Consider the following 27,858-nt stretch of genomic DNA (forward strand, 5'->3'; position numbering starts at 1 on the left):
GCTAATGAGGTGTGTAGAGTAGAGATTTTCAACCAGGGTAAGTATACCCTTGCTGGGTATACAGAGATCTTTTGGGGGGTATGTCAACAAGATATTTGCCTAGTTTCACAACAAGCTACATAAAAACATTGGAGAAGTCAGTACAAACTAAAATTTCATGCAGTGATTTGTTTATACTACTCTATGTACTATAATCAGCATTTCTCAAACTAGGGGTTGCAGGATGGACTTAGGGTGTGTGTGTGCAAATGCAGGGCTAACATTAGGAGTGGCAAGCACGGCAATTGCTTGGGGTCACACACCATACACCACAGGAGACTCCATATGATTCAGCCCTTGTTGGGCTGAAGCTGAAACCCAAGCCCTACTGCCTGGCACTAGAATCAGACTTCTGAAAGAGGTATTGTTGTTTGAGAAGGTAGAGAACACTCAAGTAATGTGTGTGCACACATATTGTGTGTCTATATAATAGTGTACACACAAAATAAGAGAGTCATGATGGATATAAGTGATTCCCGGGGAAGAAAACTCAGTATAGGTCCTGATACCTCCACCAGGAATTAACAAGTCTGCCAGGTTAATGGAACAGAAGCCATCTGCAGACAATGAAGGTGGTAGTATGAAGCACAGATGGGATGGTGTGTGTATCACACACATACTTAGGAAGTTCAGTCGAAGCATGGCAGCTTTGCTAGGGCATGTCTATACTTATTGGCAGATCGACACTCCCGAGCTTGATCTTCTGGCATTGGATTTAGTGGGTCTAGAATAAATCAAATTCTGAGGGCAACTCCCACTGGCGTCTGTACAAATAAAGTCAAAATACGTATGGCCCTTTTAAACCAAGTGCCATAACAAAGTCTGGAATGTGCGTGCTGCAGTGTAAAATACAGAAGTGCTTATGCATCATGCACAATTTTGACAATTTTGAGTGCGTTAAATGTGGTGGAATGTGGTTTTAGTTAGTTGTATAATGAATTTGGATTTTTTTTACATTGTTTGTGCCACTGTGTGTGTGTGTGTGTGTTTATGCATATGTACAATATATCCTGCTCCATATATTTAAACTAGGCCTCAGAAATAATGACACCAGCCCTGACCATGCTGATTTTTGGAATAGCACAAACTAACATAATTCATGCAGACAGTATTGGAGTCATATTAAGAAGATGCCTTCTAGATCATAAATGCAGTATACAGTATAGCACTGAATGGGCTGCAATCATATTCTATATGTGTATTAATAGTCAGTTTTGATGCCTATTGAAGCATTACATTCTATATTAGGAAAAGCAAGATTGTAAATTATGACATATCGTCTTTTTGGGTCAAATTGACCAAAGCTTTCCTTAATTAGAAAAGTGAATGGAACTTAATCCCAAGCAAGAATACTTTGCTAATCATACCCAGACCATTGTGAACTTATAATGCTGGAGTAATTGGTTTTCAGAGCAGTATATTCAGCCAGATCTTGGTATAAGCCAGGTCAGGATTTGACTCTCACTGTGTGCAATGAATGTAGCTGACATTCTGAGCAGGCAAAAGGGCATCTGTAGCAGTAAAAACAACTAATATTGGGATGTAAGCTAAAGCAAGAGGTAAGATGAGGTCCCTTTCACACATTCACTAGAGACCACATTTTGGCTCTGTAGGATAGGGAACATCTTTTTCATGTGTGTTTGTACAGCATGTAATGCACTTGGGTTGTGGTGAATGAGTAGGGATCCTCCTTATTATGGTAATACAAATAAAATGTGATTCTTCAAAAGAGCATTTGCAGATCCTACTTCCATTTTACCATAGTTTTTCCTGCTCTAACCCATGCCTGCTGCTTGAGAAGGTAATTCAAATTTGTTTTACAAGCCACTGAATTGAAGCTATGCTATGCCATGACTTGTATCAATCCTCTGAATTTGGAACAGAACTTCCTCTCTACCTCTCATTTATCATACTGTTAAATAAAACTATGAGTCTTCCGAAGTTGCTGCATCTGCTTATTCCAGACTAAATTTGACAAAGCACATGAGTGGCTTCAATAAGATGTAAGCATGTGCTTTTATTGTAAGCACATACAGTACTTGCGTGCTTTGCTGAGTCAGGGTCTAGGTGACAGCATCTTAATATGGATCCTCAGTCAATATATTTATTAGTTACATATAGGTTTTTAAAAGACTGTTCATAGCAGAAGAATGTTAAACAACTTATTGAGCTAATTTAAAAAAGAATAAGATGACAAGGAACACAAATGAACAGCTGGGACTTAGTCAGATAATTTAGAAAAGTAGACAAATAATATTCCATCTTCCTCTTAAATTTAATTGACCAAGAAGGTCCCCTATTATATTGATGCAGCAAACTAATACACAGACATCAGTCTTCTCTGGAGATTTATTTTGGCTTTAATTACTTGGTGGCTTTTTGCTGGTGCTTTGACCATACAGAATTTATTTGCCTTCACAAGGCTTTTGCCAAGGTCATCCTCTGTTAAGTTGAAACTCCTCTGCCTGGTCAAGTTTTATTTTCTTCCCTAATTATAGCTGCGTCTGCCTTTCTGTTTTAAAGCAGTATTTGAGTTTGTTTCTATGAAATGTAACTTCAATAAAAAAAGATCAGTTTTGCCATTTTCTAAGAACTGACAGCCTGGCTGATCTACTACACAGTCACAAGATGTGTATGTGACAAATGAAACTATCTTGAGTCTTTGACCATCTTACTTGCTTTCTCTTCATCAGCCCTGGGACTGCTTTTAAAATTCTAAACACCTGAGTGTTGCTTTTTTAAAAAACTACTTTCCCACTCTCCTGCAAATGGAATATCTTTCCACCTATAATCCTGCTGGCCTAAGGCTTAGGATGGATCAGACTCAGTTCTGAATAGGTGACTGCCATGCTTTGTCAGGTGTGGGCAATAATTTTTGACTGAGTCCCACTTCAGAAATTTTTAAAGTGGCCCCAGGCTGCCCCTGAAGGGGTGGGGCCAGGACACCTCCATGCTTACCCCCCCCACAGACCCTGATTGATTTGTGCGAGGGGGAGTGCACAAAGTCTTTGCCCCTCCCAAGAGAGAACCACCAGATGTTCTGAACAACTGGTGGTTCTTTCTAGGTACCCTTGCCCTGGCAGTGGGAGGAGACTTCGTGTGCTTGCCCCTGCTGCCCCCAGGTCAATCAGGGCCTGGAGAGGGGGAGCATGTGAAGTCTCTCGCTCCCTGTCCCAACTTGCAAAGAAGCTCTGTGCTTAGAGTCAACTGCCAGCTGAGCAGCAGCTGAGCCCCTTGCAGGGCAGGAGGAGACTTCACGTGTTCCCCCCCCAACCAAGCCCTTGCTTGGCGGCTGGATCTGGCCTTCGGAGGCCCTTTTGCCCGCCCTTGCTTATTTTAAAAGAAACAAAGATTTGTGAAATGATTTTGAAAAAGCAGATTAAATGGTTTACATCCCGGTACAGTTTGGCCCATATTGTTGGCAGGTTGTCATCTTGACTTATGCACAATGTACTTCAGGTGGCAGTTGACCAGAATTCACCACCAAATTTGGTTTTCTGGTTGGAGAATTAACTTCCCTAATCTGGGCCAGGTAGCATTGTGTGACATATGGTTACAATCCAGACTAGTGTCACCCCTGCCCTGTGATGCTGGTGTCTTGCAATTTTTTGCTGGTGGTAAATCCTAGGACATTTTACAGTCAAACCCACCAGCAACACCTAGGTTACACTTTCTGATTTTCAGCAATTTTGGTTATACTGCCAGATGACTCAACACAGTCCCAGACTTCCCCCAGAAATGTATGTCTTGTATTCCAGTCCTCTCCTGGACACTCCAGGTATATTAATTCTGTTATTCCTGTTATAGAAACAATATACAGGCAGTCCCTGGGTTACGTACAAGATAGGGACTGTAGGTTTGTTCTTAAGTTGAATTTGTATGTAAGTCGGAACTGGTACATATTGTAGGGGAAACTCTAGCCAAACATTTCTCCAGAGCTCAGTTTTATTCTCCCACACGTCACTTCCCTCAGTCCTTTATTCTCAAGCTGAGGTGTCTGCTAAGAAAAGCCGCTCCGCATCTCCCTGGTCTGCTGGGGGGTGGGAGGGGGCTAGCTTCATGTCTCCCTGGTCTGCTGGGGGGAAGCAGCTAGTACGGGGTTGCCTCACCCCGTTTGTAAGTAGGGATCCGATATAAGTCGGATCCATGTAACCCGGGGACTGCCTGTATACCTGCTTCTCATCTTAAATGGAGTTACCCAGACATTTTGATTTAAACATTCTGGATTAAATAAAATAAGTGTGTAGGCTACAAGGAAAAATATTAAATGAGTACAAGAAATGAAGTACGAGAGTCAGAAATGATTACTAGAAAATAGAGAAATTCTTTGTATTGCTTACCTTAACTATATTAGATTCAAATCTTTCTCAAAACATGCTCCAACAGCATTACTGACCAAACTTTTAGGTCAGGATTCCTTCCCCAGAATTCTATGGCTGCTTCTTTTCTCTTCTCAGGTGTGAAGAATAAGATGGAGAGAGAGAGGAGGGGTGTTTTGAGGTATCAGCCCTCCCTTTTTATGGTTTCAGGTCCCCTTTGAGATGCATTTCCAGCTGAGAACCAAGAGAAAGGGGATCTGGTGGAGGAAGGAGACCTCATGCTCTTTTGTTGCTAAGATACAGATTTCTTTGTTCCTGCCCACCTTTCTTGCCAACAAATGGCTATGTGAGAGGTAATGGCACATCAGCTTTGTTGACACCTGACTAGGGCATCAGCTTGATCACCTAGTCTTTCAAAAACTGGTTTAGCCACCAGTAGACTTATGGGGGGGGGGAGGGGGGAATAAACACTTCAGCATGACTTCAGCTTAAGTTCATAACCTTACACATGAAGTTGCTACATGCATTTTACCATATTACTGACCAACAAATTGTGAGTTTTCAAATGATCCCTGACAAGACATGTGCTTGGAGAAGTTATCTTTTTCCCCCTTGTGTGGTCAGTGCCTCTTCAAAGGGCTGAGGAGTCTTCAGGGGAAGAAAATAGTTGTTTGCCTTGTTCCAATAATGGTATAAGCCTGAGTAGTTTTCTGTGTGTGCTTCTATTTCTGGTACAATGCCCCAGTGTTGCATCTTACTGAAAGCAGCAAGGGAGCTGTTTAACCTTTTATTTTATTAGGAATCTATAGGAACAATGGCTTCTCTGTTTACTAACAAACTGCACTCTGCTCTGTGCACTCTCTCATCTAAATTGCTAGTCAGACTCTAGCATCCCATTCTGCCACTGGCCTAGACAAGGATTACATAAGCTCTCTTGTGGCTTCATTTATTTTCAACCATCATGAATAAGTTTTAGCAATTGGTTCTTTTGCAACTTCCTAATTACTGACACAGTTTTAAAAAATAGTCAAATGTACTAATCCCATAAAATCCAGTCAGTGTTGCCTTTCTGCTAATGACACTATATGGAGTCAGATTTTCTGATTTCTCTAACATCTGTATAAATCTGATGGCAAAGTTTATCAAGGTTGATTTTCTTCCAGTTCATTGATAAAAATATTGAATAGTGGAGGTCCAAGAATCCATCTGTGGGGGGACCCCATTAGTTCTAAAATGTCACTAATTAGTTAACCAGCTTTTAATCCATTTAATTTGTGCTATGTTATTTTTATAACAGTGTAGCTATTTAATCTAAATGTCATTTTATACCAACTTAAATGCTTTAAGATAAGTTTAGTAATTACCTCAATATTTTTATCAAATTTATATTATCAAAAAAGAGATCAAGTTAGTTTGACAGAATCTATTTTCTATAAACTTATGTTAATTGGCATTAATTATATTACCCTCCTTTAATTCTTCATTAATCAAGTCTCGTATTATCTTGCCTGTTATCTATGCTAGACATAAGGTTACATCTAAATGACATTAAAATATCTGTGAATAGCCCAGGTCAGTTCCCTTGGGCTTGTAGGATTTTAGATGCCGGGCTAAAAGTAGCAGTGCAGATGCTTGGGTTTGCACTGGATCTCATGCTCTGATAGCCAGCAAATGAGGGTTGGGTGGGCCCTAGAGTCTGGGCTGCAGCCTGAACATCTACACTGCTATTTTTATCCCTGCAAGCCTGAGTCATGGACTTTGAGACTTGATGATACAGATTTTTATTGCAGTGTTGATGTACCCTGAGGCCATGTCTACACCACAGAGAAGACTGAAGCTGCCACAGTCAGTCTTCCAGAGTTTGAATTAGTGGGTCTAGTGAACACATCATACATACAGAATGGGACGCGACTGTCTGGGAAGGAGTACGGCAGAAAGGGATCTAGGGGTTATAGTGGACCACAAGCTGAATATAAGTCATCAGTGTGATGCTGTTGCAAAGAAAGCAAACATGATTCTGGGATGCATAAACAGGCGTGTTGTGAGCAAGACACAACAAGTCATTCTTATGCTCTACTCTGCGCTGGTTAGGCCTCCGTTGGAGTATTGTGTCCAGTTCTGGGCATCGCATTTCAAGAAAGATGCGGAGAAATTGGAGAGGGTCCAGAGAAGAACAACGAGAATGATTAAAGGTCTAGAGAACATGACCTATGAGGGAAGGCTGAAGGAATTGGGTTTGTTTAGTTTAGAAAAGAGAAGATTGAGGGGGGACATGATAGCAGTTTTCAGATATCTAAAAGGATGTCATAAGGAGGAGGGAGAAAACTTGTTCATCTTGGCCTCTGGGGATAGAACCAGAAGCAATGGGCTTAAACTGCAGCAAGGGCGGTTTAGGTTGGAGCCAGTTCCTAACTGTCAGGGTAGTCAAACACTGGAATAAATTGCCCAGGGAGGTTGTGGAATCTCCATCTGTGGAGATATTTAAGAGTAGGTTAGATAAATGTCTATCAGGGATGGTCTAGACAGTATTTGGTCCTGCCATGAGGGCAGAAAACTGGACTCGATGATCTCTCGAGGTCCCTTCCAGTCCTAGTATTCTATGATTCTATGAACACACATTGATTAAAATTGAGAGGGTACTTCTGTGGACACCGGTAGTCCTTCTCCCCTTGAGTAAGGGAAGTTGAAGGGACCGTGTGCTCCCATTGACCTCCCTCTGTGTGGACAGCACCAAAATGTGATTTAAGATACTTCAATGCAATTGACGTAGCTGGAGTTGTGTATCTCAATTCTAACTTATCCCCTAATGTAGACCTAGCCTATTATTACCTGCATTACCCATCTATGCTTTACAAATGTTGTGCCAGTATTATTTTTCTTGCAGTCTTCTGCAACTTATTGAAAGTCAACATTAATAGTCCAGCTGGCTCTTCAACCAGCTCTTTTGAAACTCTTGGAAGGCAAGATAACTGGATCTTCTGATTTAAAAATTTCTAATGGCTATAATTGAACATCTTCTTCAGATATTAGTGGAACTGAAGGTGTTCTCATAGTTAAGACCTTATCACCATCAGATTTTCTCCGATGGAGAACAGAAATATGTAATGCACACTTCTCTATATTCTACCATTTTCATCTAGTAATGGACCAATGCCACCATTAATATTCTTTTTTCTTTCTAATATACTTAAACTTAGTTTTCTCCTTGTGTCCCTTTGCTTCCATTACCAATTTTCTCCAGTTCTAGCTTCTCCAGTTCTAGCTTCTGATATATATTAGTAGATTTCCCTTTTCTTCCCTTTGTTAATCATATATATAGTAGCCCAGTGTCTGTGCGTCTGTAACGCTGACGTACACAGCCACGCCCCCTGGCCATGTACATCAGCGCCCCGCTCCCCTTCCCCTTCTGCCGTGGCGCTCTGCACCACTCAGCTGGGCCCCGGCCAGAGGGGAAGGGGGGCGGGGCACTGATGTGCATGGCCAGGGGGCAGGGCTGTGTACGTCATGGCCCCCCCTTCCCCTCCTGCTGTGGTGCTAAGTGCTGCGCCCCTCAGCCGGGCCCTGGTGGGGGAAGGGAAAGGAGGGCGGTGACGTACATGGCCTCACCCTCTGGCCGTATATGTCAGCACCCCGCCCCCCTTCCCCTCCTTCCGTGGCGGCTGGGCTGAGTGTTGCGTGCTCAGCCAGGCCTCCGTAGGGGAGGAGGGGCGGGGCAGTGACGTACATGGCAAGGGGCCGGGGCCGTGTATGTCACCGCCCCCCCTTCCCCTTCCCCTTCCCCTTCCCCACCGGGGCCCGGCTGAGGGGCACAGCACTCAGCCCAGCCGCCACGGTGGGAGGGGATGGGGAAGGGTGTGGGGAGGTGACGTACACAGCCAGCGGGTGGGGCCATGTACGTCACCGCTTCCCTTCCCACTGTGGCGCTCAACTGAGTGCTGCGCCCCTCCACTGGGGGAGCCAGCAGCGCAAGGGGCTGTTTGGGCTCCCCCGCAGCGGGAGGGGAAGGGGGAGTGGGGCGGTAATGTACACAGCCTCGCCCCCTGGCCGTGTACATCACCGCCTCGCCCCCCCTCCCTCCCTCGTGGCAGCCCGGCTGAGCAGGTAGCACTCAGCCAAGTGCCACGACAGGAGGGAAGGGGAAGGGGTCGGGGGGGGGAAGAGAGAGATGGAGGGGAGACAGAGGCAGGAGTAGGAGAAGAAGAGAAAGGGAGAGTGAGAGGCAGGAGGGGGAGAAGAGAAAGAAAGAGACGGAGAGGCAGGAGGTGGCAGAGAGCTCAGAGAGGGGTGGAGGCAGTAGGAGGAGAGAGAGAGACAGACAGACAGACAGAGACAGAGTGAGTGAGAGAGCTCAGGAGAGAAGGCCTGAAAAGCCTGTCTTATGACGGGCTAATTGGCTAGTTGATAAATAATGATAATATAATATATTTATAGCGTCTTTCTCTTCCCCTTTAAATCAGATTGGTTTTGCAACCTATACAGCCTTCTTTTTGGGCACTTAATAAAATTGTACCTAATTTCTAATTAACATTCACATATTTGATTAAATTCTTCCTTCTTGATGATTTGGTTCCTTGCTTTCAGTTTTGTAAAATAAAACAATCTCCAGATGAACATATGCTATAAAATAGCTAATTACAACATAATGCAGCAAAACTCATAGACTTGTATAAGAAGGAACTCCGATAAAAGGTGGGGTATCTTGCAATGAAGATTTGGGTTTGTCATGCCAATCGTTTTGGAGCATTGAAATTGTGACAAATAAAACCCATCTCCCCCGACTTGGGTCCAATCCAACTGGCCATTAGATTGGTCCAAGACTCAGATTGGTAACCATAACAACATTGGCAGGATTTGTGTGGGGGTGTGTGAATTAATGCATATGCTTTTTTCTTTGCATTCTCAATAAATGTAGCATGTTGCCTTTTCCCCTAAAAAGATCTCATGTGCTTCTTGTAAGCATAATGCTCATCATTCATGTACAGGGTTAGCCACCTGCAGATTTGTGCACCTTCTGGCCTTCTCAGCCCAGGGAGGCCCAACAGTTCCTTGCTATACCATCCAGTGCAGTATTTCAAACCAGTTCAGTCACTTCTGGAAAATGACCCTGCATCTGTCATAAATCCCTTTACTGTAATGATTTAGCCAACCCCTTTATATAATCTCAAATGGTTTTCACCCAGATGTACAATAATCATGTCCAGCAGCTGCCTCCTAAATTCCAAAGAGTGACAAAAGAAGCAATGGTCTGTCACAGGACGTTCCCTTTTTAGCATACCAACTTAGAATCCTCTCCTTGAGCCGAGCTGTGAATCTTTCTGGGGAAGTAGGCTGCCTACCTCTAGACCTAATGCCCGCAGATCCATATGCCAGCTTGCATGTCCCATTCCTCTACTCCTAGACTAACATGCCCTGGCCAATGAATGCAAAAGGGCATCTGTCCACTCCTCATCCATATCTACTCAACTCACCTTAGTTCTGTGGCCCAGCAAGGAACATGTGGAAGTGGTCATCTGCCTGTGCACCAAATGCACATTATGCCTGTGCACTTAGTCACCAATACATGTAACCTGACTGCTTGATGCTGAAGGAAAGGATAAATGGGAAGACTATAGAGCACATAAACCACTGAATTATCCTCTCAAACAGAGACCTCCAGACTCTTGTGTACATTTGATTCAGAAAAATCTCTATTTTTTTTAAAGTTAGTTTCTAGCCTTTGTGGCTTTGCATAGCTTAAAAATGTGAACCCTAAAATATTAAAACCTTGAAAAAAAAGATCTTAAAGCATGATATTTTTAAAGTTTGTTTATTTTTCAGAGGAGGGGGGCTGACTCAGACTTTTGAAAGACTGGGCTTGGCATTACTGGACAGCACTTCTCTCCTCTATCTCTGAGTAGCATCTTTGTGTCAGTTTGATCCTTTTGACCATTGGATATCCATAGTCTGCAGGCACCAAAGATGATGTGAAATAAGAGCAGAAAATCAATATTCACTCTAAATATGGAATATAAAATCAAGTAATGAGAAATGGAGCCCAATGATACACAGTTAACATATCTGTAAATCAAAATAATTTGACACCTTTTTATTCACATAAAATGTTTCTAAAAGGAAATCAACTAAGCCCATGAAAGGGGAAAATCTTTCTAGTTGGTCACAGATTAAGGGATTAGCATCTCTACATAATAGAGCCAAAGCAAGAACAGTCTGTAGGAAATAACGAATCCCGTTCAATCGATTTATTGTAAATGCAAGAACAGGCATATGCATAAGGATTAGAAAGTGAAACTTCTGACTCTAGAAAACAGAGTATGTTGGGAAGACTAACTGTAATAACTGGAACATACTGAAAGAAATTCTTGAAGACAAGAAAGGGGAGAACACAATAATATTTAGAAGTTGTTACTCTTTAGCTAATGTTTTCAAAGGACTTGGTAAATATTGTTCTTCCATTTTGGAAGTGGGAATTTTAGGCAGAGCTGGAGTCTTCAGAATCAGGACAGGAATGAGAATTTAGAAGGTTCCTGAATCTAGCTGAGTACATATAGGATGAGTTTATCGTGATCCAATGAAAAGAAAATCAAAACAAACTGATTTTTTTTTAAAATAAATGTTTCATTCATCCTGAAATAATTGTATTTCTTTTTGCTTTTTGAGAAGTTACTCTTTTGTATTTTTTTAAACCTAGCTGAATTTTGGAAGAAAGAGTCAATGTTTTGCTTTGACAGTGTTGAAAAAAAATATTTTTGACTTTTCAGTATTTTTTTCATTGAAACTATTTGCCAAATTTGATCCAAATTTGTGAATAATTTGACCTGACAATGGCTGGGGTCCATCCGTCCCTCATGCTTTGTGCAATTGGTTTCTGAATATAAATATGCATAACTTGAAGATGCTTATGACAAAACATCTCATGTAAACTATCAATTTAAATGTTACAATTTGCTGGATCTGTATATTTTATTTTGGTGCATGTATCATTCTTGTATGTAAAGTATAAGATCCTTCCCAGTAGTGGATTAGAATGAGAAAATGATGGACCATTCTTCCTCTGTTCCAACTGTTTCTCCTCATTCTGTGTATAATTCATGTTTGAAAATTAGTATTTCCAGCCCAGGCTTGATGTCTTATTGTGGTAACACACTATACAAGCAGATGTTGTGCCTCTGACCCATACACTTCCAAGGAATGAGCTCTACTAATGCTTAGCTTTGACTCTGAGTAGGATTCCCAGTCCTGAAGAAGAGCTCTGTGTAAGCTCCAAAGCTTCTGTCTCTCTCCAGTAGATGATGGTCCAGTAAAAGATATTACCTCTCCCACATTGTCCGTCTAATATCCTGGGACCAACATGGCTATTATAACAACACAATTGTCTACTAAGATATCATTCTCAAATATGAGTGTTAAACTCTTCCACCATTTTTCTCCCCATTTCTCTTCAGGCAGCAAACAATACTTCTGGCAATGCTGTGAATTAGTTTGTGACTATAACTATGCACATCTACAATATATAGCCATAGCTGTTCCCAAACATGTTAAAAGGAATCTAAAATGATTACAGACAACATCACTTAAGGATTTTTTAAATTGTATGTTGCATTGTACTTCTGCCATAACAATGTATCCAGAGATAACCAAACCCAAGAAACACAGTTTAGGTGCTTTCTATAGTCATATATTGCAGTATTCTTAGCTGTGACAACTCTCCCCTATTCAGCAGGCTGTGGAATTTCATGTATGTGACTGCAGTGTCAGGGCTTAGGTCCCTTAAGAGTGCTTCAGTATGGGAGAGAAAAAAATGGACATTTTGAATTTTAGGCAATAAATGACATTAGCTGCTCATTAGATCTTTGTGATTTTGTATTAAACCATAAGATAGAAAAGGACTTATTTGCGTAATATAAGTGTTTTGTGTAAGGGAGATATGAGTTTTTAAGTTACCTGGCTCACTGCTTGCTGGAGGCTTATATTGAATTGCCTTGATGCAACATAGACATATTAAAGTTTTGTTCTGATGTCTTTTCATCTTATGGCAGGGGTACATACAGCAGATGGTTAGGTATTATTCCCTCTATGTAAATCCAAATTCATAATAAAACATGGTGGTAATCCCCATGCAACCTGAGTGTAAATAGATGATTTCTTGTTTTGGATGTGGCACAGGAACATGCATAGCACTGTAATTAGATGTGTATGCATTTAAAATGTAACAAAGTGGGGAACTGTGTAAGTCTAGGAAACATCTTCATTTCAGCTTACTCTTACTGGCAGAGAACACATTTATTCTAATGCACCTTGGTCCCTTTTGTTCTCTGCCTGTGGCATGCAATAGTCTAGTCTCCTGTGGGTTTCACTGGCTTTGGTCTCACGTCCTCTGTGGCTTAGTTTGGAGGTGCTGGGTGCTGCTGCTGATCTGTGATATACAGGAGGACGGTCTAGATAATCTAATAGTTCCTTCTGTCCTTAGACTCTATGAGAATACAGTCTGTCTTAACCATAGATTTTCTTCATTTGAAAAGAACTTTCGAGTACTCCTACTGCAAGATGAATTATCTAATAGGTGTGCGCGTGTGACAGAATTGTTATCTTTTCCAATTTCCTCACTGGGTGCCGGTAGTGAGTTCTCTTGGCGTTGTGGTTTTTCAAGGAGGTTTTCAAGGGGGGGAGGGATGGGGGGGGGAAAGAGGAGAGCATAGGGTACTGGCCCTCACCTAGTCTTTGCTCCCAAAGCACATAATCATTGGAAAATCCAATGATTCTATTCCATTGGAGGAGAATGTTGAAACACTCATCAGACAAAACTACTATTTCCATGTTAAATGTTGCAGCTAGTAGACGTTCTTTAGTTGTGGTTTACAGGAATAATGTTCTTAGGGTTGAATTAAATATGAAAATAGAAATACAATTAATCCACCTCTTGAATTATTTAATTTGATATCACTTTTCTACATTATTATTAGTTGCCTTCCATATTCAATATTGTCCAATCTTTGAATTTATAGCATTTATAACTGTAGTTACATGTTGCCACTGGGATTTTGAAGATATTGTCAGCTATGTTAGGAGACAGCTAGGAATTATGTCATACAGGATAATCTGGGAAAATTAACTACTTGTGGGATAAGCAATATGAACTGGATTTTTTCTGTTCAAAAAGGTCACCAGTGAAATAGTTTATAACAATGTAAATGTCAGTATTATTGTCAGGAGTGAAAGCTAATGTCTACTGAGATTAATGGGATCTATTTAGACTTCTTACAGGGTTTGTTTCACGATGTATGCATACTCTGGAAGACAACCATGAAGTGGTTAATACTCTATGCATGTGTTGTTTAACACTTACAATATTGTACTCTTTTTAGTGTTTGTGCAACATGCCTCAGATGGCATGTGGCCAAAACTCATCACTGAATGTGGTCCACTGGTTGGATCCTTAACTTTCTTGGGCTGAGTACCGACTAGGAGTGTGATGTGAAAGCTGATCCGTGTCCCCATATGTTGAGGTGTGAGGTGATCTCAACCAAGCTGGGGCTAGATACTTAACCAATACACAGTAAATGATGGTCTATGCTCCTAAAGGCTTTGAAGTTTTGCTTCACATCTACTGGGTCTAGAAATGTAACTTTAAAAAATAAAGCTCACAATTCTGTCAATTGGTTGACAGTGAATTCTGTGACTGCAGAATACTCAGGACCCTTGCTAAAGTGTAAACCAGGCTTAGGCAGTAGCATTAGCCACTTACGCAGCCTTTGGTTTTGACTAATGGTTAGATTTTATGTGATATTTTAGATAAGGGAGGTGGTGATAAAGAAGATATTCTGCTAGTCCTTTGAAGCTTGGTGCCCATCTGCAAAGGGACAGACAAAATGGTAAATGCATTTAAAAAGACACCTTCCCTATTATCTTCCCCCTTTCCCTATAGCCTTTCAGGTTAGTAAGTCTGGTTCAAAGTCTATTGAGGTAGATCTTAACAGTGCTTGGTGCATTGGAGGAAGCTGCAGAGGAGCCAAATACTCCTCCCGGTCTTCTGATCAGTTTTGCTCACCCCTGGGATGTTGTAAATTACCTCGGCTAACAGAGGCCATAAAGAATTATTTGGAGCAATCCCCTGGGCTTGGAAGCTGAGCCAACTATGCCTGCTCACTCCACAATATGCAGAAATTATTTTTCTAGGGGAAGCTACATCCAGCAGGAGCCTGGAGGGAAAGTAGATCTAGTGGGAGTGGGGCTCTTTCCCTTCAAGTGTAAATTGCAAATATTGTATGTTCTTGGGGTAAGGTTAAGAAGAAAGCTTGTTTCAAAACTTGAGTATATTGCTGCTGTATGTGGTGACTTTTGGGTTTTTAAAATTTAAAGCAAGGTCTTATCCTGCCTGAACAGCTGAAGGCTGATTTGCCTAATGATTGTCTAGTAGTGAGTGACCAGAATGCACCTTCATTCAAGCTTTCACTATTCTTTTGAAATGTCTAATACTGACTTTGCAACATAACTGAGCTAAAACCAGCTATCTTTTAAATTGGAGACACTCTGAACGCTGACATGAGAGGTTGAGGCCACCATGCCTGTAGTGAACAGGTGATGGAATTCAGAAAGCTGTAGTTAATCATAGTGCAATAAATTACTTCAGCAGATGCAGAAAAATACCTTAGTTGTGAATCTGTAATTGTACAGTATCCCTGTGCCTTGGCAATTTGTGTTCAGCTACTACAGTGAGTGGCAGCACAAAACCCCAAGGCAGAGATAGATATAATCCTGTCTGCTTGCTTTGTAAATCAATTGTTCACTGTTTTCTCAATTTTCTGCATGTACCACTTAAACATGTCAGCAAAAAGTCCATTGTGAGTTGAGCTGGGCTATTGCATTAGCCAACTAATGTTTATCTGTTTGCAGAATGGGCTGACGGCCTGAACACTTGACCATTTGTCCAAGATTTACCAGTACCTTGTTTTGTAGTAAAATTATTTTTCTGTGGGTCATATTCATTTAGTTAGTAACCACCCAATTTGCCTAAATTGCATGTGTCTGTAGCTAGAATTACTTATCATGATAGAATTCAGAGGGAGATCCGCAAATACTAGAGAGTTATCAGTAGGTAATCCACTGAGATATCCATATATTTTGTGTGTGTTGATGTTGGATAATTCTTTAGTAAATGTTACCTTAGATATGTATCTTTTAGCCACTAGAAGGCACTCTGGTATAGAACTTCCTTTGGTTTCACAGACTACAAAACCTGCATCTAAACAAGGGAGGGAAGGAAGGAGGGAAAAAAAGAAACCAAACATGCCTTGCTTTAAACAGCCGCTTTGCAAAGATAACAATGTTCACTTATGTGAAACCATAACCTCATTATTATTACTTAATATACTTCTTATTCATAAGGTGGTCCACACTGGAAACGGTATGTATGTACATAGTATGCGTGCACCATATGAAAATGTTTATTATTTTACTTAACATTTATACTGCAGCAATGCCTAATGGCCGCAGTCAGGTTGTGCCACAAGTATAGCTATGCACTGTACAGACCTATACTGAGTAGCAGGCCCTGCCCCCAATGAGTATACAAGTAGCCTAACTTTGCTTCCATTTGATTTCAATGGTAGTAGAGTTACCCTAACAATGAACACTTATGAAAAACCCACTCGAATTGTATACAGTCCACTAATGCAAGGTGATCACTCACAATTAATATAATAATAGATGGTCAGAAATGTGAAAGTTGAGGTTCCTACAGCAATACTAATTACACTAAGTTACCTATACAAGGGTTATACTTCTGGTTTATGAGATTACTAGTTCCATTTCAAGTCCCGTGTTTCAAGACTGAAGATTCTATAAACCCAACTACTATACATCATATTTTTATTGTTAAATGCATAGTTTAATAGTATTTTACTATTTTTAACCATTACAAATTCTAAGACTGTATGAAATTAATGGATCCTTTTTTTGAGGGGAGATGAAAACTTAAAAAAAAAAGTTATAATTTCATTTTAGAGTGATTTTCATTTTAGGGTATCTTATGTTGCCTTTTAACAACTTTTATGGAGCATTAGTTGCTTGTTTTATATTACATTTGTACCCCAAATGCACAATGTGCTACAGAGAACTAAAAGAAGATGTATCCCTTCGTAGAAAAGCTAACCAGATTACAAAAAGTACCATCTTTTGAAGCTGTCTGTGTACAATTTGATACTCAGCAAAACTAATTTTCAAATGAAATTTCAAAAATGTTAAGAGTTTTCACTCAAATATGGTATTATTTTTTAGTAGAAAATTTCCGAGATTACATTCAGAAATGTCTTTCCCTAGCAAAGAGCCAAAGCATACTTATATTTTGCCAAGGCAGAGATTCAGAATCTTGGGTTTATTTTATTTTTAAAGGGAAAATTAAGATTTTGCAGACTGTAGCAAAAATTTCAGGAGTCCTTCAACTCATGGAATCTGATTTTTTGATGCCCAAAGTTTTCTTCTGCTTCTTAATGTTTTATGGAGATGACTTTGACAAACTGAATTTCACTTAGACATTACAATTACTCCCCCCTGTTCCCTTCTGGGTACCTAGTCAGAATAGGCTTTATCTTGTTAGAAGATACCAGGGTTTCATTAACCAAAGATACTGGACAGATGGCTACTGAAAATGCTGAGAACTAGTTTTTCAATTTCTTAACTTTAGTCTTCAACCTCTTCAGCAATGTACTCCCCTTTCTAGGACTCAGTGGCTCGAATGTTTAGATTTGTCAGTTTATATCAGCTGATGATCTTCTCCTTATGTGCCAAAGTAGCAAGGTTAAAAGTTAAGCTATTGATTGTTTATCTGGGGAGAATGAGAAGGTGCCTGGGATTTTAATTGAGAAATTAGAAATACAAAAAATTTGTGAGAGAGAACAAAAAACCAGTCAGGATTCTTTCACCTTTTAGGCAAAGTTCAAAGATGGAAAGTTTCAGATGCATGAATGAATGTTGTAGAAAAATTATGAACATTTGAAAATGGAAGCATCCCATAACACAAAAATTAGGGGTCACCACATGAAATTCATAGTTAGCAGGTTTAAACCAAACAAAGGGAAGTATTTCTACACAGCACACAGTCAACCTGTAGAATTCCTTACTAGAAGATGTTGTGAAGATTAGGACTTAACAGGGTTCAAAAAAGAACTAGATAAGTATTGATGGACCTATCCTCCATGAATTTTAGCCAGGATGGGTAAGTATGGTGTCCCTTGCCTCTGTCAGAGACTGGAAATGGGTGACAGGGGAGGCATCATTTGATGATTACCTGTTCTGTGCACTTCCTCTGGGCTTCTGACATTGGATACAGAAGACAGGATAATGGGCTAGATGGACCTTTGGTTGTTTGGAGCATGGCTGTTCTTATGTTACGCTAATATAACTGTTGGGAAAATCCCAGTTATCGTGGTCATCAAAGAAGACTAGCTGTATTGGGATTACCTCCTAAGAAGGAAAAGCTTCAGTTTGCGTACTTAAGGAATGGAGTATAACTTAGTCTGGAGATGGTTAGCTTTTTAAGGGGAAAGGCCTTGGTTTAAATCAATGAAAGAGAGTCCCTGGTAAACCTCTTTCAAGGTCATTGGATATTACAGGCATCTTTGAACAATAAAGACGCTGACATAATGTATCTACTGCAATGCCAAGGTACAATGGGAAGTTTACATTGGTGATAGCTGAACTAAATTTGTTGAAGCAAAACCAGTATGAAAATGGAATGTACCAAATGTTATAGACTTGAAAAAAATATTCTGTTAATATTTTGTCGGGATGGCATGTGTATTTTGGTTCTTGCATGTTAGTATGCTTCCTGATTTCAGTCCCAACCAGAAGCCAAGATGTCCACAAAACCCCAAACAAAACAAACACCCCTCCTCCCAAAAACCTATAAAAACAAAAAAACCCCAAACAAACACAAAAATAAAACCCTCAAGAGAAGTTACTTTAGCTGTTTTCCAAGCTTACTGGACACCTTATGGGGGGAGCCTCATATAATGCTATTTCCAAACAAATGCTCCGAAATGCTCTGTGGAGAAAAGGGATTCTATTTCCTTTTACTAAGGATCAGAACTCTTTTGGATGCCTATTTGGACTAAAACTCCAACTCCTTTGAGGTTCACCTATTCCTGGGACTGTGACAGTAGATGACGCTGTCTGCTCACAACCTAAATATAAAGTATTAGGAATGTTTTCTTTTAAAGTTTTATGCTAATTTTATTTTTGTTTCATGATCTTCACTTTAATACAAATTAATATCTTTGCTTTGGAACATATCCTACTTCATATGGGGGAAAGACACCTTGCTTATTTGCCTTCTTTATAGACATAAATGCATGGAAATAGCTTTGTGAAGGTGTGCCACTAGGCTATCTTTTTCTATAACTGGATTTACAAAGACAGGTTTCTGTTTAGACATCCATTAATTAAACATAATACTAGTTTACATAATCTCTTTCCAAACGTATTATCTTCAACCAACTCGGATGCTGTCACTTTCATTTAATTCCTGTGGAACACTTAGCAAGATGATATAAAGTTGAAATCAAAGCTCCTGTGAAAGTGAAGGCTGGCATGGAAGGAATTGACATTTAAAATTTAAAACCTCACAGAAGATACTTTTTAGAAATATTTGAAGTGCAAAATATATTTAACAAAGAACAAGTGATAAAATATTAGAATATTTGACAAATATACTTCATTTGCTATTATGCAGCCCCACAATGGTGAAATCCTTGGCAAGCTCATTAGCTTTTTAAAAATACATTATTATTATTATTCAGGACTTGAACCTGCAAGGGGCTGAACACTCTAGTCCAATACAACATTACTTGTGCTTATCTTTCAACACAAGAGTAGTCCCATAGACTTGAAATCCTGCACAGATGCTTGGCAGGATTAGGTCTCGAAGACTCAGTGCTTTGTAAGAATGAGGACTTTTAGGTAGTAGGGTTGTCCCTGAAGAACCCTGTAGTTAGTCCTACTTTGAAATGATCAGGCAGACTTGGTCTTTCTGCTTTCAACTGGGACATGTCTGAACCTCTGAGTGGGTGTGCAGGAAATGGAGAGAGAATAAGGGGTCCCTGGCATGCTTGTGCTTCTTGAGGGCAAAGTGAAGAGGACTATGGCAGTCCTTATCTAAAGGGTTGTACTGGGGCACCATCTTCCAGCCACCTGATGACGTGAAGATTCTGGCTCTGGAATTAATTCTGCACCTGGTTGTGTGTACTTCTGTGTAGTACTAAATAAGTATAAAGCTGTAAGAACTGCTTCCAAGCTCCTTTCGCTTACCCTTGGAGGTTTTCTGTTCTCCTTAGTCCACAGGAAGAATGTCTCTGACAGGGGGAGGCCATCCCAGGGGCAGCTGCAGTATAGAATGAATTTGATTTCCTTTAGTCTTACACGTGAAGGCTAAAATAATATTGCAAGAAGAATGTGACAGCAGCAGCAGGTTGTCTATATTGATGAGGCAGTTTTGGTTGTAAGTCTTTATTTGTCTGCTGCATTAGATACTTGTGGAAATTTATGCTTCCTTTTAAACCTTATGACACAAAACCAAAAGCAGAAGGGTTTCTACTGCCTGCTAGTTCTGTGCATTCCTAGTTATAATTGATGTTCTGTGCAGGATGCTAACCATCTCCAGTTCACTTTGTCATTTTGCATAAGTAGCTTGTGCAAGTCCTGAGGTGTGTGCCTCGTGGAGACTCTAGTAGGTTTAGGTTGCTAGGAACGGCAGCCTAGATGTGTAAAGAAACAGAAGAGGAAAGAGCTTGTTAAAGACAAAAACATTGACAAAGAATCTGGTGAATCAATACACTGAAAAGGAGCAGGTGCAAATAGCCTGTTGACCTTCTTCCTGCAAATTCTAAAACTTGCTTTATTTCCCAGTGCTTGAGCATCTAGTTGATGAGCCCTTTTCAAAATCCCACAGTCATTCCTGTATCCAATCCTTCGGGGCTCCCTATCCTGAACAAACTTACTGTCTGCCTACAGAATCCGTTAATCTTTGTGTAACCCTTCTGCCAGGTAGGCCTGGCAGTAACCAGGGCTGGGTTCAATATCTTGGGGTCAATCTCACAAAGAACCGGCTCAAGCCCCCACCCAGTAATCTGGGAAATTATATACACTTCTCCACATTCCATTCCAACACTGACCTTCCATCAGCCCTGGCTGAATGGGATTTTTACATAGCCACACCTCAGATTCTCTCCTGAGCAGTATTTACATGTCAACAGTTAATTACCTTGCAGAGCTGAACAACTGTAGTGGGCACACCCACCCCTCCTTTTAGCTGGCTGACAGCAAGCAGCAGTTCAGTCCCTGCTTATATCTGAAAAGAGAAAGCATAGAAGGTGCTGAGAAAAATACATACCTCCGTGCATGCATGCCAGATTTCTGAAATCTTACACTAGATTCTTTTCTGTTGAAAAGTGCCATAGAATTTTAGTCAAGAGAATTGAAAATATCTCTCTGGGCATGTATACATTAGGGAAACCATTTCAAAATAACTAAAATTGATTTAATAACTACCAAAATCATAAAATAGAAATAACATGTCCACACTACGGGGAAGCCTTGAAATTAGTCCAAGGCAGCCTCCATTATTGTGGACGTGCTACATCAGTTTAGAACTCCAGGAAGCACTGGGAAGTAATTACGTTAAATTACCGTGCAGAGTAGTTATTTCAAAATAGCAGCACTGGAGTCTCTACTCCAACGCAGTGCTTTTTTTGTGACGGTACGCCCTGGTACGGTGTACCGGCACCTATTTTTCCAGCATACCGGAAATGAATGGCATTCCCCTTGGGCATATCGGCACCTATTTTCAGATGAGACTTCACTGGCATTTTCCTGGGGCAGCTTGGCTCCTGACGGAAGCCCGCTCGGGACACGTGTTTCTTAAAGGGGCCGCGACTACATTTAGGCCCCCGGCACGCCTTTTTTTTTTTAATCAACAACTTTCCTCCCGAGTACCGGCACCTTTTTTTTTTTAAATGCAAAAAAAGCATTTCTCTAATGCTATTTCTAAATAACAATGTCAAAATAAGCATTATTTCCTGAGGAAAGCAGAAATACAGATTTAGAAATAACCAGCCCATTATTTTGACATAAGGGCTTGGTAGTGTGGACACTCCACTCATTATTTTGAAATAACGGGGGGTTATAACTCCTTAGTGTAGACCAGGGCTCTAGAAAGAATTAAAATACTGACTAAGTACTGTATGTAAGCTAGACACCTTCTCTCTCTCTCACCAAAAGAAGATGGTCCAAGAAAAGATGTTACTTCCCCTGCCTTGCATCTCTAATGACCTATAGAAATTAGTAGAGAGTATCTGTATATTTTTTTCTAGGTATCATTTTTTTTTATGAAACAGACTAACACTAAAACTTATATATTTTTATTTTGGAAAATACAATACAGAAATATATCTTTTTGTATTAAATTATTTAGGATTGTTTAAACATTGATAAAAGATAAGTTTATAGAAAATTGGTTTATAAAATTTTACATTTAATAGCATGCTGAAAGCCAGCTTTTTTATATTCATTCTCTGTCTCACTTAGACTAAATTTTTCAATCTGTTTATACTCCACTGTGGTGCCTGTATTTCAATTATGACAGATTGGACTCTTTTTTCTTTCCCCCCTCACTGCTCAAATTTAATCTTCTCAGTCCTTCCATTATTTGATATTGGGTATCTTGTTTACTTTTGTCATTGTTCTTTACTTTATTGATGAACTGTACCGCCTCTTGTTGTCACTTTTGACATTTTATAATTTACAATAACCAGAACAAATAAAGATTTCATGTCCTTAGTTTCTTTATTAGCTATTTTTCATTTTTTCAATAGATTTTTTTTGAAGTATGATGGATTCCAATCAGTTTCTACAAGCTACTTCATATTCCTTCAGTCTGTCACTTTAAAATCTCATACTGAGTGGCTTGAGTACGCATTCATGTATATCTCAAGTGTAAAATAGGCTCACTTATCCCTTGATGTTAAGCAATTCTTATCTGATTTTATAGCCAGGGCATTGTATAGGGATACATTTTCAAATAGTATCTCATCATGTTGCTTGCTCAATAAACTATGTAAGAGAACAGCTCTGTTTGATCTCTAACAATGTTAGCTTTTCTGTAGCCATTAAAAAAAATCTGATTCAAGTTCCATGTCAAGGTTAGTGATATTCCTTGTATTGGTATACTAGCTTTATCATACAGATTTCCATAAACACTTCAGCTACGTCTAGACTGGCATGATTTTTCGCAAATACTTTTAACAGAAAAGTTTTTCCGTTAAAAGTATTTGCGCAAAAGTGCGTCTAGATTGGCATGGAGTTATCGTTATAATGATGCGCTTTTGCGCAAAAGCGCGTCTACATTGGCGGTGCGCTTTTGCGCAAAAGCAGAAGCCCGGAACCATTGAGACACATGCTTAAAGGGATCTCCCTGGACAGCCGTTTCTCTCCTGCTCCGTGGGCCTCTTGCAGGGACTGACAGCCGTAGCAGTTTTGGGGGTTGCTCTCTGCCTTTTGGACACCACTGCCTTGTGCCACCTAGTGCTTTTGCCTGTTTTTTTCTTTTGCCTTGTTTTTTGTGCCATGGAGCCAGGGGTGGCCATGTGCCTGCTCTGGCCCCTTCCGGCCATTTTGGAGTGCCTGCAGCTGGTGCTCCAGGCTGGTGCCCTCCTGTTCCAGGACCAGGAGGCACAGATTGCTTTGGACTCCCTCACCAGAGAGGCCATGGCGTCCCTGTGGCATCCCCACCCCAGCATGGAGAGGCCACTGTGGAGACTGGACACCAGTACGGACTGGTGGGACCGGCTGGTCCTGGGGCAATGGGACGACCAGCAATGGCTCCGGAACTTCCGCATGCGAAAGCAGACGTTCCGGGAGCTGTGTGCCTGGCTCGCCCCTGCGCTCCAGAGAGCCACCACCCAGCTTCGGGCACCCATCCCCATCGACAAGAGGGTCGCCATCGCACTTTTGAAGCTGGCCACCCCGGACAGCTACTGATTGGTGGCACACCAGTTTGGGGTGGGAAGATCCACCGTTGGTGTCATCGTCATGGAGGTAAGTCCCAGGGGAAGTGGGGAGTGGGGTGGGGGGAGGGTGCTGCACTCCATGCCCAGGGGCAGCCAATACTCCAGGCTGGGTCACCCAAGAGTTTGGGCCATCCCTCCCTTGCACAGGCCTGCTGGTGGGGGGGGGGGGGGGAGGCGTGGGGCGAGGGGGCCGTGGTGTGCATGTGTGTGTGAGGACAGAGGGAATCACAGGGGAGGGAGGCCAAGGGAGTGCACACTCACCCCTGCCTTATGTGATGTGTTTCCCTGTGTTTCTCTGCACCCTTCTGTAGGTCGTCCACGCCATCAACGATGTCCTGCTCCCGAGAGTGATCCGCCTGCGCGACGTGGATGCTACGCTGGCCGGCTTCGCTGCCCTCGGGTTCCCCAACTGCAGGGGAGCCCTGGATGCAACCCACATCCCCGTCTGTGCCCTGGAGCATTGAGCATCCCATTTCACAAACAGGAAGGGGTACTGCTCTATTGTTCTGCAGGCCCTCGTGGACCACTGGGGCCGCTTCCTGGACATCTATGCGGGCTGGTTTGGCCGGGCACACGACACCCGCATCCTCCGCAACTCAGGACTGTTTTGCAGGCTGGAGGTGGGCACCTACTTCCCCCGGTGGGAGTTGACTGCCTATGCCCATCTGCATCATCAGGGATGCAGCCTACCCCCTGCTGCCCTGGCTAATGCGGCCCTACACGGGGTGGCCAAACCAGAACCGGACCCGGTTCAACGACCACCTCAACTGGGTCCGGAATCAAGTGGAGTGTGCCTTCGGCTGCTTAAAAGCCTGCTGCCGTTGTTTGCTCACCTGTCTCGAGATGGGTGAGCGGAATGCAACGGAGGTACTGGCCGCGTGCTGCGTGCTCCTCAACGTTGTGGAGCGGAGTGGGGAGGTCTTCCTCCCCGCATGGATGGCAGCCGAGGCACAGACTTATGAACAGCCCCACACAGCTGCCATCCGCCAGGCGCACCAGGATGGGGTGCGCATCCGAGAGGCCCTGACGGACATGTTCACACAGGCCCCATAGTAGGGTTGCCTCGGTCTCCCCATACAACTCCCTCCTATCCCCTCCCCTTCCTCCCCCCTCCCCTTATCTCCCAATAAACAACAACAGTTTGGTTTGAAACAGAAAAACTTGTATCTTTTTATTTACAAGGGGGAGAGGGGGAAGAGACCTTGAACTGGGAGGGGGAGGAGCTACTCCTGGGAGGGGTGGTCCCTGCAACCGCTCCCGCGGGGGAAGACCTGGACATGGGGGGGCAGGCTGCATGGGGAGGTGGGCAGGAGGGGCAGGAGCAGGAGGGCCGGAGGGGCAGGGACAGGAGCAGGAGGGGCCATTGCAGGAGGGGGCAGGGGCAGTGCTAGGGGAGGGATGGTGGGGGTGTGGGGCAAGGCCATGCCCTAATGGATGGCATGGCCAACGTGCGCGGTGAGGGTGGCAATGGAGTCGGCCATCCTCACAACACTGGGCCTGGAAGGCGGCCCAGGCCTCCTGGTGCCACTGCAGGTCCGCTTCCATGCGCTGAGTGATGGCAGCCTCGACGCGCTCGACGGCCTGCATGTGGCGCCGAAGGAGCTGGTCCTGGTGGTGGAGCCGCTGCCTCGGTGGTTGGGTGGCTGGGGATGCTGCTGCTGCTGGACTGGAGGGTCCCCGGCTTGTGCTTGGTCCCACTGCAGGGAACAGAAGAAAGGATGGGTCAGTCAGGCAGGCCGGTCACTGTCCCCACACCTCATGCCCTCCACCCCACCCCTGAGCCCAGGTGACACCACAGTAGTGTGGCTTGGGCCCACTCGGTTCCCCTGCTGCCCCCCGTGTTGTATGTTTGCAAAGAGGACCATCCCTGGAGTAGGGTCCTCCTCCAGGTATTGTAACCACCGGTCTGACCCAGTGGAGGGGGGGAGGGCGCTTGTGTTGCATTAACCTGTGGAACTCTCTGCCGGTGGAGGCTGTGAGGCTTTGGGCTAATCAGTGGTGTTTGACAGGGAGCGAGATGAATCCCCACACAGTGCCTCTGGGCTCTCAGATCCCCATCGCGTGGGATGTCTCCAGGATGGAACCAGGAGAGTGACTGGGGAGTGTCCCATCCTTGCAGCAAAACTCAGGTGGCCCTAGGGGCAGCCCGAGCACTTCCCCCCCTTCTCCCTCCCACTATTCCTCACACACGTAGCCCAGGGACATGTGTGGCTGCAGTGGGGACTTCCCTCGGGGGGGCCAGCCAAGGCACCGGGAGCAGGCAAGGGGCTCAGTGGGGGCCACATTCACAGGGCTGTGACACTGCGGTTTTCCCAGGAGCAGCTGGCTGTGCCTCACAGCCAGGCATGGGACAGTGTGCCGTTCTGTGTGCTGCACCCTTGCGGAGGTGCGGGCTCTGGGCTGAGTCCCTGGGGCCCTGGCTGGTTCCAGCTGGCATCCACTTCCCCCCTGGTCCCGCCAGATGTGTGAGAGCAGCACGGTCCCAGGTGTGCCCTGGAGCTGCCTGCCACGGCCACGTGCCGCTCGGTCACCAGGCTGCACGTGGTTGCATGTGCTGCTTGCTGCCTAATGCTACACAGCATGCAGCTCACGTGGCCTGAGTGATATGCTCTCACCCTCTCCCCTTCGGGCGCCTGGCTCTCCCCCCCATCCTTGTGAGTGCCAAGTGCAACACTCACTGGTGGATCCTTCCCCGGCCTCCAAGGATGCGCGGGAGACGTCGGGGCTGCCAGACGGGGCCTGCGGGGTGGCAGTGCTGGCCTCATCTTCTGATGCATTGCTGTTTCCTTCCCCCGCCTTGGTGGTCCTGGTGACGGGGGGGTGCATGCTGCTGTCGATGGGGACCTCCGGGGCTTGCAGGGCTGGCTGGCCCAGGATGGCGTGGAGCCGGTCATAGTGGGGGCAGGTGTCTGCTCCTGCCCCCTGGCCCTCGCTGGCCGCACATAGCCCAGGTGCAGCTCCTTGACTTTAGCCCATACTTGCTCGAGGGTCCGGGCTGGATGTCCCTGCTGGGCAAGTGCCTGGGCCATGCGGGAGAAGATGTCTGCATTCCAGCGCTGGGTGCGGCTGTTATAGAGGGCCTCCTCCTCCTGCCAGAGCAGGCTGTCCAGCTCCCCCGACGACCAGGATGGGGTCTTTCATTTGCAGCCGCTCGGGGTGCGGGTGGCTGATTCCCGCCTGGAGCTGCCATCCTGCTGCGGGGTGGCTGCTGAGGACGGCAGGGGCTACATGGCAGACCTCAGCCCAGAGGTCCGAGGAAGGGTCCTGCCTGGTGACCTCAGCAGCCTGCGTCTGCTTTAAGAGGGATCAGATTACCAGGAAGTCCAGTAGCTGATCCTGGCTACGGAGTCTGAGAGCGCCCATAGGGCTTTTTTCCGTTTAGCCTGTTTTTGCGCAAAACGTCTTAGCTGCCTGTCTACACTGCCCTTTTGCGCAAAAGCTTTTGCACAAAAGGGCTTTTGCCCGAGCGGGAGCGTCAAAGTATTTGCACAAGAAGCCCTGATTTCTTACATTAGAACGTCAGTGCTTTTGCGCAAATTCAAGCGGCCAGTGTAGACAGCTGGCAAGTTTTTGCACAAAAGCGACCACTTTTGCGCAAAATCTTGCCAGTCTAGACTCAACCTTCATGATTAGTCATGTCCTCCATCATTCAGAATTCCTATTTTTGCTTGTATTTAACTGTTTTTCTTTGCTCATCTGTTTCAGTTCTGTGCATATACTTTTTACTTTGAGCTATAAACTCCTCCTGTGCTACATTTCTGAGGCATAAGGATCTTGAGCAAAAGAGGTTTGTTTTTTTTTTGCAAAACCGAAGCAGCTACACTGCTTCTTTTTGCGCAAAAAGAATTGACAGAAATATGTTAATGACATTGCAACTCATGCTAATGAGTTCATAATTAGCATATTTTCTACCGCAAAAAGTTGTAGTATAGACATAGCTTGACTGGCAGCAGAGCTCTTTTCCATTCTTCATGCTTTAATATTAGTGTAAATCGTGCTGTTGTAAGGTGCTAGATTGGTAGCCCAGGAGACTTCAAGGTACACAAATCTGACCTAAGGAAGTGAGAGAAAGCTCTGGGAGTGAGAGAAATCTTTTTATCCTTGCATTTATGTACTCTGACATTCAGGGCTCTAGTCTGATATAATATGCCCCTTCTACTTTGGATATGATGTATACTTCCTTTGTTCTTAATTTTACCTTCTACAGAACATACAAAAGATTGGCTTCAGTGCCAGGTTTACACATAGGCTAAGTAAGCAACAGTTCAGATAATGAGAGGTCTCTAAATAAAAACAAACAACCCCCTCCCTTTTTTTTGGTAATGCTATGGGGCCTTTTAAAATTGACATAGTTTAGGGTCTCTGTACATCTTAATCTGACCCTGACTGGCTTATCCTAATGCCCTCCATTACCTGTGCATGCGCTACCATTAGCTATTTGCCTT

Source organism: Pelodiscus sinensis, chromosome 12 (genome assembly GCF_052426305.1).
Source record: "Pelodiscus sinensis isolate ZL-2025 chromosome 12, ASM5242630v1, whole genome shotgun sequence".
NCBI classification, from domain to species: Eukaryota; Metazoa; Chordata; order Testudines; family Trionychidae; genus Pelodiscus; species Pelodiscus sinensis.